The 11,012-nt window shown below is 48.9% G+C and overlaps 2 long non-coding RNA genes across 2 annotated transcripts; one reads left to right on the top strand and one right to left on the bottom strand.

Moving 5' to 3' along the window:
* Positions 1-5,451: 5,451 nt before the first annotated feature.
* Positions 5,452-6,049, bottom strand: LOC123590967. The gene is made up of 2 exons (XR_006709059.1): positions 5,931-6,049; positions 5,452-5,690 (listed from the first exon to the last, which is right to left on the bottom strand). It is a non-coding gene; the product is annotated as an uncharacterized LOC123590967 (long non-coding RNA).
* LOC123590968 lies at positions 6,000-6,724 on the top strand. Its single transcript, XR_006709060.1, has 2 exons — positions 6,000-6,111; positions 6,357-6,724. It is a non-coding gene; the product is annotated as an uncharacterized LOC123590968 (long non-coding RNA).
* The last annotated feature ends 4,288 nt before the right edge of the window (positions 6,725-11,012 follow it).

Below are 11,012 nucleotides of genomic sequence, written 5' to 3' on the forward strand. Positions count from 1 at the left end.
ACTCTTAACTATAGAGAACAAACTGATGGTTACCAGACGGGAGAGGGGTGGGAGGATGGATTAATTAGATGCTGGGGATTAAGGAGGGCACTTGTGATGAACACCGGGTGTGTATGGAAGTGTTGAGTCACTATATTGTACACGTGAAACTAATATTACATTGTGTGTAAAGCCACTGGGATTTAAATAAAAATTTCAAAAAGAAAAACAGAAAGAAATATTCATTTCTGGATCCGAGAGGATGAATGGGGCCGATTTAATAAGGATGCAAAGCCGACCGAGGCCGCTAGAGGGAGCCTGGATGGGGCGAGAAACCAACGTAGAAGGGTTTGCATAGTGTCAGCGAGGAAAGGACCTGCTTAGCGGCGAGCACAGCGACTATTGTTAGGTTAGTTTCAAAGGGACACAGTTATTTAAGAATGAGTGGTGGTGGAGGTATTGCCCATGACCTGAGAGGCAGGCCCAGGAATTTGTGGTCAGGACCTCCCTGCTCCCCGAGCAGTGAGAAGATGAAATACACACCAAGGGGAATTCATGCAGGAAAGAAATATAGATCTAGCCGCATCTAAGTTAAATTAGGACTACTGGGAGCATTATTCCAAATTTTTAAATATCACAGGATGACAGAAATGTCTTAAACGCCCGACTTTAAGAGAAGAGATAGTAGCATGCTCCCCACCCTCTAGTGGTAAACTGAATGTCCAAATTCACCTCTCCATGGGACGTGGGAGGCCGCTGTGGCTAAGGGCTGGCCTCCTGTATCTTGAATCCTCATTAAGGGTTCTCCCCACCGCCCCCCCCCCCCCAAAAAAAAAAACCCACAAGACTGTTGTGCACTAGATTCTGGGCACATGATTGCTCTGAGGCCTGAGAATATGCTCGTGCTTCTAAGTTTCATTGGTGCAAAGCTGGTGCCATAGTATTATTCTGCGTCCCAGTTACTCTGACTTTGAATAAGAGGGACCAGTGAGCTGCTTGGGGATAGATTAAGTTAACTTTGGAGATGCCGGGAGGAGCTGTTTACATTTCAGGGGGGAAGACCAGGATGTAGCCAGTCTCCTGCCTCCGGGCGTTAACAGTCTTGCTCCTGACTCTGGGGGGACACTCCCCAGGCTCGGGCTCTCCACCCTGCCCCAGGCTCGGGTTCTCCACCCTGCTCATCCTCACCAGGCTTGAGGCCTCACCACAGTCCGTCCTGCTGTCACACTTTGGGGGTCTGGAGACGGGGCTTCCCCCTAGGCCAGGGAGAGGACAGATCAGGTTCCTCACCCCTCCCCACACTTTGGGAAGCTGAAGTTGCAGGGAGAGTGTGTGCACCTACCCCTCCCTTCAGATCCCGACCTTCTTCTCCCAAACAGCTGGAGCCCACACAGAGAACCCTCTCCAGCCCATCCCAAGAGGTCACAGGGTGTTGTCAGGTGGGGAGGCCCCGCCAGAGCCCTGGCAGCCGCGTGGGGGAAATGGAGAACTGACCTTGTGGCCGACGGATATTCTTGAGGACCGGGGATGTCCAGGCAAATGGACGAAGCTAGGTTCCTTCGGAGTGATGCCTCCTGGCTAAGAACAAGCAGAACAGGACATGGTAAAGGGAAGAATTTTGGACGTTTCATTTTCTTGCATTCTAATGTAAAAGAAAAATATACTGAGATTTTGTTTTGTGTTACTTTTGAAATTAGGAGGGGGGGTTAGGTTCAAATTTAGAGTACTTCTTGGTTGCTAGAATTGAGGTATTTGATATTTTATGGTGCCAGGTAGTGTTTATTTTCTAACCTGCAGGTGAGCTGTACCGAACAACAACACTGAGCCAACTGGAGAGAGGAAACCGAGTTTCTGTTGTCTTGGAGTTAATTTTGGCCCCCTCTGGACCCAATCGAGAGGACTTGGGGGGCAGTAGTTAATTGGCCACCCCAATGATTCCAGGAGGATATACAAAGAATAGTGATGAGAACTTGTTACTTCATTTTTTGTTTGTTTGTTTGTTTGCAAGTATTAAGTGAGCAAATATATGTAAAGCACTCAGAAACTTATTTCCCCATTTCCTGTTTGGAAATCTAGTTCTTATTTCCTCCTTTCACATAGCAGGGGCTACAGAAATCAGTGGGCCATATGATATGGCCGCTTTGTTTTTTTTTGTTTTGTTTTGTTTTTAAATTTTTTTTTTTTTTCCAACGTTTATTTATTTTTGGGACAGAGAGAGACAAAGCATGAACGGGGGAGGGGCAGAGAGAGAGGGAGACACAGAATCGGAAACAGGCTCCAGGCTCTGAGCCATCAGCCCAGAGCCCGACGCGGGGCTCGAACTCACGGACCGCGAGATCGTGACCTGGCTGAAGTCGGACGCTTAACCGACTGCGCCACCCAGGCGCCCCGTTTTTAAATTTTTTAATGTTTATTTATTTTTGAGAGAAAGGGTAGACAGAGCGTGAGTGGGGGAGAGGCAGAGAGAGAGCGAGACACAGAATCCAGGCTCTGAGCTGTCTGAAGCAGGCTCCAGGCTCTGAACTCTCAGCACAGAGCCCGACACGGGGCTCGAACCCACGAACCGTGTGATCATGACCTGAGCCGAAGGAGGACGCTTAACTGAATGAGCCACCCAGGTGCCCCTGATATGGCCACTTTGTAGGTCAGGAATAGCCAAATATCTGTGACGTGGGAGGCTGCTCTGATGCATGGCTTGTCTTCTCCTCCCCCCCTCCCCTTCCCTTCCTGTCTTTCCAGCCATACCTGTGATTGGTTGCAGATCCTAGGTCCACCTGTTAAGCCAAAAGGGTGGAGAGAAGAGAAGGTTACTCCATGTTGAGGGTGGGCCCTCTTAGAAGCACCCTCCCCACAAGAGGAGCAGGTTGGAGGGAATACTTCCCAGCCTGTTTTCCCTTGTGTTGCTTACTCTCCTTTGGGGGAAAAGTAGATGATCCTATGGGTGAGAACCCCAGAGTAGCTCATCCTGCCCTATCTCTCGTTTAGTCTGTGAATCGGGGGTGAGGTGGGGTAGGGTGGGGTGGGAATGGGGAGATGGGGTCAAAGCCGAAGGCTCCTTTGGCCTGGGGTCTCCTATCCAGTTTTAACCGAGAGCCCTAAATTTTGGGTTTATAGAACATCTGTCCAGCTGCTAGGAAGCTGGATGCTTTCACCATTATGTAATGACCCTCATGTCATTTTTTTATTGGTCTCAACTGGAGGGTCAGAACAATGAGTCTGGGGCTTTTAATCTCCAAGGCACTTCAATTTTCCTAACCTAATCTTCTCAAGGAACTTCCCCTCCAGTTCTTTCCTAAACTCCAGAATCTCTCTCCACCTTCCTCTGTCATTTTGGCAAGAATTTATGTCTCATCTCAAGAATTTATGCCTGGCAAGAATTTATGAGAAAGACCCATAATAGAACTTTCCATCTAGGTTGGGTGATGTTTTTGGTGGAGTTGTGAGTGTGTCTTTGTATTGGAGGGGAGGGTGGGTAACTAAGGGCAGTGGGCAGGTGGAAACTTTCTGTACCAGGAAAAAGCGAAGGAAGGAAGGAAGGATGGAGATTATTTTATCTGCCCCCAGCTGTGAACACACTTCCAGTTTTTTCTGGGCCAGGGCAGCACCTGGCCTGCGTTGCTGTGGGTGGATCACCCTGTTGATCTTCCAAGTGAATTTTTTTTTTTTTTTTTTTTTTTTTTTATGTCCTGGGGTAGGATAATAGACATCAGAGGTGGCTCCTGAGTTGGAAAAACTCAGTCATCCATCTGTCTTTCCTTATTCACACACAGAACACGTCACTTCTGACACTTCTGGTTCCCAGTGCGTGTGAGTTTTCTCCCGTCAAGCAACTCTGGTCAACTGGGTGTCCTACGATCCAACTCAGCTCTGACAGTACCTGGAGGTTGCGTCAGCTCCCACAGGGAAAGGGCTCAGTCCCACAAGACTGTCCTCCTTCAGATGCCAATTGCAAGTCTAGGTTGTCACCTGTTCTTCTGACTGATCGGCTATAAATCATATAAATCAGAGCTTCCCATGACCCTTCCCTTGAGTTCAATTAACTTGCTTCGGCTCAGGGAAATGCTTTGTTTACCAGTTTATCAGTTTATTAAAAGATATGATAGAGGATACAGTTGAACAGGCAGACAACGAAATACCCAGGGCAAGGTCCAGGAGGGTCCTGAGAGCAGGTGTTTCTATCCCAGTGGAACTGGGTGATGTCACCCTCCTGGTGTGTGGATGTGTTCACCAGCCTGGATGCTCTTAGAACCTCACTGTAGTGGGATTTTATGGGGACTTTATCACATGGGGCATGATCAATCATTGACTCTGTTTCCAGCCCCTCTCCCCTCTCCAGTGAAGTAGGGGTGGGGCTGAAAATTCCAAGCTTCTAATAAGGGCTTGGTCCTTCTGGCGGCCAGCCTCCATCCAGGAGCCTCCAAGAGCGCACCGGGGTCACCTCATTAGAACAAAAGATGCTCCTGTCACTCTTATCACTTAGGAACTTACAAGAGTCTTAGGATCCCCATCGCGGGGATGCGTCAAAGTCCAGATACTAGAACAGGGATGATTCTAATGTGCTTATCACTTAGGAAATTACAAGGATTTTGAAGCTTTGTGCCAGGTATGGGGGAACAGAGACCAATACATATATTTTCTATTATCTCATAGTTTCCTTCCTGCCATCCTATCTCCCTTTGAATGGGCAATCTTCCTTCCGTTTGTAAGACCGAGAGAGATTTTTATTTTCCCAGTCTCTTCTTTCCCCATTTGGTCCCATATGCCTTTATAGTGAAAACTGCCCAGGGTTGTGTGTGTGTGTGGGGGGGGGGGGGCGGGGGGTAATTTGGCACATATTAGGTAGATGAGTGTGACATATAGTAGACACTGGGTGGATGTGTGGTGGTGGGTAAACGGGTAGACCCCATCCACCCTGAGGTGAAGCTGAAGTCTTGTCAAATGGGGATGTAGAGGAAGGAAGGTGGAGAGAAGATGAGAGGGCACAGGATGGGACCCTGGGAGCATAGAGTGCATGGTCAGAAAATGTGCCAGGAAGGAAATGGGGGGCTTGGAGAACCAGTAGAGTGCAGCACATTGGGAGGTCAGTGCGGGGAAACTTTCTAGGAGGGGTAATCGTGTCCAGTTCTGCAGAGACCAGGAAGAGAGGAGTAGGGACCAGAAATAGCCACCGGGCTTGTTGCTGTCAGTGATGTTGAGGGGAGCAGTTGCTGGAGGGTGTGAAAATGCTGATTGCAGGGGGTGAGGGGTGCAGGGGGTGAGGGAGCAGGGAGGCAGTGTGGATGAAGAGGAGGGGCAGCTTGAGGGGAGTCAAGACCTCACAGAGGATATTTTGGGACATGGAGACTTGAACAGGTTGTAAGCTGAGGAGGGGAGGTTTAAAATTAGAGCGATGGGGTAACTCAGGAAGAATCCTAGCGGAGTGGGGGCCTCCGCCTTCCCTCCTGGCCCGACAAAGCCACCACAGAGCCAGACTGGGATGCAACGCTTTAATAAGGGACATGGGGGAACTGAGAGATGGTGGTCGGGGCAAGGAGGGTTTGGGTGCCGTAGACCCCAACTTTGGCCGGGACTGGGCCTTATTATCATTAGGGCCTTATGACTTCATAGGCATGAGGGAGTAGGTTTTTCAGATAGCTCACGGTTTCTTGTTTTGTCCAGATTCTTCCCGATTTTATGGCCGAGCTTGGCCAGTTTTCCCTCTGAGGTGGTTGCTGGGGAACATTGGGAGAGAAATGGCAAAGTAAGGTTAGTCCCCTTATGCCTCCCCCACGCTCCTCAGTGCTGGCACAATCAGCAGGTTCTCCATATCTCATTTACCTTTAATTCTTGTTCCCCTTCAGCTTCCTTTCTCTTTCCATCCCCAACTTTCTCCCCCAAGGTAGTGTCCCGCCACCACGTTTTTCTGTTTAATGCCTCCCTCCCGGGTTCTTCCCCTTGGCCCTGGCTCCTACCAGCCCTGGGAGTGAGTTCTGTAGTCTCTTCTGACTGAGAGGCAGCATTTCTGATACTGTCCTCCTGGGGGATGGGGTGAAGCAGCTTGGGCCTTTGACGCTTTGGTCTCCTGGTAGATTTGGTCATATCATCCTCTTCAAAAACCAGCTCTTCTCTGGAGATGAGAGATTCCTCAGAAAGGTTTTCTTTTTTTTTTTTTAAAATTTTTTTTTTTCAACGTTTATTTATTTTTGGGACAGAGAGAGACAGAGCATGAATGGGGGAGGGGCAGAGAGAGAGGGAGACACAGAATCGGAAACAGGCTCCAGGCTCTGAGCCATCAGCCCAGAGCCCGACGCGGGGCTCGAACTCACGGACCGCGAGATCGTGACCTGGCTGAAGTCGGACGCTTAACCGACTGCGCCACCCAGGCGCCCCTCAGAAAGGTTTTCAATGGAGACATGGTCCTTTTCAGATATCAGCTGAGCAGCTGGGACCAAGGAGATGGAATGAGGGGCAGAGAAAGAGCTCATGGTAAGCAACAGCCAGCCAGCTCTCTGCCATATCCCTTAACATGCAGGGAGTGTCAGGGTTGGGCCATTGCTCAGTCAGTGTAGACCAGAATTGAGATCCAATACCCACATCCAAATCTATGAGCACCTAAGGGCACACCCCTGATTTTGAATGCCGTTGAATAGGGATTCCATTTCTAGCACATTCACCTTCCCTATGAAAAGAGATTAACTATGCAAACACCCGATCCATTGTCTGGTGCATAGGAGGGGCTCAATAAATACTGGCTCTTTTTTTCTGAGTTCTGGGTATTGCTTGAGTCTTCCTTCTCCGATAAATTGGGGGAAGCTAGCCTGAGACTGAATTGTGTTTATGGATAATCTACAAAGCAGGGTCCTGCGATATTCCCGACTTGGAGGCGGTGGAGGAGCCTGGGACCGAGGAGCCCCTCCAGCATCCTCCCCTCAGGGTGAGCTGAAACTCCCTACCTGCTAGCATTTGGGTATGAGATATAGTCATCTTCAATGACTTCCCAGCATGAAGTGCTGTTCAAATTGTTCCCGGCCCCCAGATCTTGGCCAATTAGTACAGCAGGAAGGATTAAGTTCCAGCGCCAGGAGGGATGGTCTCTGCTCCATTTCTTCCTCAGGTGGAGAATTCATCATTTACTGGACCTGAGCATGAGCAGGGGAGGGGCAGAGAGAGGGGGAGACACAGAATCCGAAGTGGGCTCCAGGCTCTGAGCTGTCAGCACAGAGCCCGACGCGGGGCTCGAACTCAACAACTGTGAGATCATGACCTGAGCCGAAGTCGGACGTCCAACCGACTGAGCCACCCAGGCGCCCCTGTCTTAGCACTTCTAACACACTTAGATAATTTGTTTAATATGCCAATTATCTGTTTCTTTCTCCTAGAATGACATCTCAATGATGACTGAGGTCTCTGTGTTTTGTTAGTGTATCTCAAGTGCCTAGAGCTGTGTGTCTGGCACAGAGTAGGTGCTCAATAAATAGTCGTTAAATGAATGTGTGTATATGTCTTGCCCTCATTGTTACAGAGGGAGGCAGGGGGGGCCCGGAGGAGGTCAGTGGCTTTGGCGTGTCCAGCACCCTCAGAGGCTGGAATCTTATCTGAATCTCTGTTAACCCATAGTCCACCTTGATTTGGGTCCAGTTGGCTCCTCTGGCCCCAGCGCCAGGATTTCTAGGGCGCAGGATTCCTGGTATCATGAGTCCTAGTCCCCCGCCTCCACACCTCAGCCATCCCGGGTGTGCACTTTTGGTTATGTGTTCTCCACACGGTGCATTACAAGGATTAAGGAGGGGTCTTCCTAGGGCTGACGACTCTCCAGGGGACAGCTCAGTGACCTCTGGGGAACAAAGAGGAGTGTAGCGAAGCCAGACTCACCATTAAGGATGGCGAGAGAGGTGGAGGCTCAGGTGGCCAGCAGCAGGATGGTAAAGAATCTCATGGTGAACCTGTAGCCAGATCCGTCTTCCCTGGGGAGGCTGTTTAGTGCTGCTGAGGCGGTAGTCCGGCAGAGGCTTTGTTTATCTTGGGGTGGGAAAGGGCTCTGGGGAACCTGATTCCGGATTGGATCTGGGGGCATTCCAGGTTTCCCCTCCCAAGTTCCCTTTTCTGAATACATTTGTTGTTGGGAAATGGAGCTTTTGGGAAACCAGTTAACAGGAAAGTAAGGCCCCCAGCATTTCCCTGGCATGGGCCATGCCAAAGGTGTTTCAGCCCCAGGCTCCACCTCCAGAAGTCCTTGGAATAACTAAGTGGGTGTGAGTTTCTCTCCTTCATGGTACTCATTATTGGTGTAATTTTATTTTTATTTGTGTGATCAGTTAATATCTCTCTGCCCCAGGAGGACAGAACTTCCGTGATGGGTGGTGGAACTATGTTTTGCTTGCCACTGTTTTCCCAGAACCTAGAAGGAGCTGGTACATAGTAGGCACCCAGAACATATTAGGAGGGTGAATGAATAAAGGCAGGTAGGCTGCAGATAAAACTCTGTCAGTTCAGGAATGAAGGAGCGCGGCCGTTATAGGAATTCTGATTACATGCCAGGTACTGTGCAGAGTTTGTTCATATGGGATATTTTATTTAATTCATCATGGCTGTGAGGTATGTGTTACTCATCAAGCAGGAAAAGCGATATTCACAAAGGTGAGGTCACACATCTGGGTGGATTTGAATCCATGTGAGTCTAACTCCAAACTCTATGCCTGCTACATGTAAGGTCTGGTGACTCCAGAGGTGGGCGAGATGAAGCAGTGAGATGCCCAAAGAGCCACATGAGAGGCGGTGGGAGACGCACCCAGGACTTGGGCCTGGCTCTGGGCCTAGGGCTGAACTCATTGATCTCCGGTGCCTCCCTCAGGTTGGAATTTTTGAAAAGTTTTTATTTAAGTTCCGGTTAGTTAACGTACAACGTCATATTAGTTTCAGGTGTGCAGTGTAGTGAGTCAACACTTCCGTACGTCATCCTGTGCTCATCACAAGTGCCCTCCTTAATCCCCATCACCTATTTCACTCATCCCCCCCCCCCCCACACCTCTGGTAACCATCAGTTTGTTCTCTATTGTTAAGAGTTTGTTTCTTGGTTGGCCTCTCCCCCACCTCTCTTTTCCCCCCCTTTGCCTGCTTGTTTTCTTTCTTAAATTCCACATGAGTGAAATTATATGGTATTTGTCTTTCTCTGACTTATTTTGCTCAGCCTAATACTCTCACCCCATCCATGTTGTTGCAAATGGCAAGATTTTATTTTTTCATGGAGTAATATTCCATTGTGTGTGTATTATATATATGTATGTATATACATATATATGTATATACATACATATATACATATATACGTATACTTACATATATATGTATACATACATATATACATATATATGTATACACACATATATACATATATATATACATATATATGTATATGTATATATATATATACATATATATATGTATATATATATATATATATATATATATATATATATATACCACGTCTTCTTTATCCATTCATCAGTTGATGGACACTTGGGGCTGTTTCCACAATTTGGTTATTGTAGATAATGCTGCTATAAACATCGGGGTGCATGTATCCCATTGAATTGGTATTTTTCATTCTTTGGGTAAATACTAGGTTGGAATTTTTGATAATCTCTCTGGAACATGTTTTGGGATCATCTCCAGGAAGGAGGGGGTCGGCTGTACCCTGAGACGGCACCTCGGGTCTTCAGCAGGGGGCGTGGCTTGCTGGGGGCGTGGCTTACGCCCTGAGGGTAAGGTCCCACCTGCAGGCCCCAAGAGAACTGTGGACTCTGTGGGCCAAGGTGCGAGGTGAAGCCTTCTTCCCCCCCCCCCCATCCCCCCTAGCAGCAGCGGGAGGGAAGAGCCTGGGGGCTGGGGGTCAGCCTCCAATCGCTCTAGCCCTGCTGTCTCCTTGGGCAAGTCTTCGAAGTGAAGGAAGTTTGTCTTGGGCTGCCTCCCATCTCCCCTTCCTCCACAATTGCCCCTTTCTGCGGCAGCCTCCCCGCCCATCGCCTGGGGCACGTAGGAACAGGGTGGGGACAGATGGAGGCATTCACAGCGAGTCCTCAAGGGTGCGGTTTCCGTCCTGCAGGCTTATTTTCCAATACCCCCAATAATCCACAAGTTTAGGCCTCCATCGTTTGCACACTAGGCTATTTCAGTGGTTTCTCACTGGCTTCCGGCCTCCAGTCTGTCTCCACTGCTGTCCACCCTCCATGCTAATGCTAATGCCTGATGTGCAGGCCAAGGCTCTACTCAAAAGTCTTTAAGGACCATCCATTACCCCTAAGATAAAGCCCAGTCTCCTTGACCATGTGATCAGGGCTTTCCACGTTTCTGACCTCATCACTGGCCCCCAGGTGCTACTTCCTGCTCGATAAAATGTTGTATGTGTTCATGCTGTTCCTCCCTCAGAAATGCTCTTTCCTTTCCATCCGTCTGCTGTGTTCCGACATCACAATCCACACCAGGTGTCATTCCCTCCCTGGAGTGACCCCAGTCTTCTCACCATCGCGCCTCCCTCAGTTAGTCACCTCCCCTCTGCCGCCCTGCGATGCACTGTTCCTGTCTCCGTCTTTTCACGTTTCCACTCCGCCACTATTTACTGAGTGCCTGCCAGGTTGTAGGTGCTTGGAGAGAAAATGGTGAGCAAAATCACCTGGCCCTGACCTTCTGGTTTTACTGTCTAGCATCTATCATATTCTCTCGTAATTCTCGGTTCAGATCTATTGCTCCTGCTGGTTAATTGCCATTTTGAGGACAAGAGCCACAGTTTATTTATCTCTGTGTTCCAATTTGGTTAGCACAGATCTTAACACTAGCTAAGTGCTCTAGTCTAATGATTTGAATGAGTCAATTTGCGAGTTCAAAGCTGGCCCCTGGGGGATATGTTTCCTTTTAGTGGGGAGAGAGGGACCTCTGAGAGGCCTTTTTCAACAATTAAGTATTTCAAAAGAATATATTGAGCGTCTGCCATATGCCAGACATGAAATGGGTACTGGAGGTTCAACACTGAGCAAAACAGACCTGGTCCCTGCTCTCCC

This window comes from Leopardus geoffroyi, chromosome B4 (assembly GCF_018350155.1).
Source record: "Leopardus geoffroyi isolate Oge1 chromosome B4, O.geoffroyi_Oge1_pat1.0, whole genome shotgun sequence".
Taxonomy (NCBI): domain Eukaryota; kingdom Metazoa; phylum Chordata; class Mammalia; order Carnivora; family Felidae; genus Leopardus; species Leopardus geoffroyi.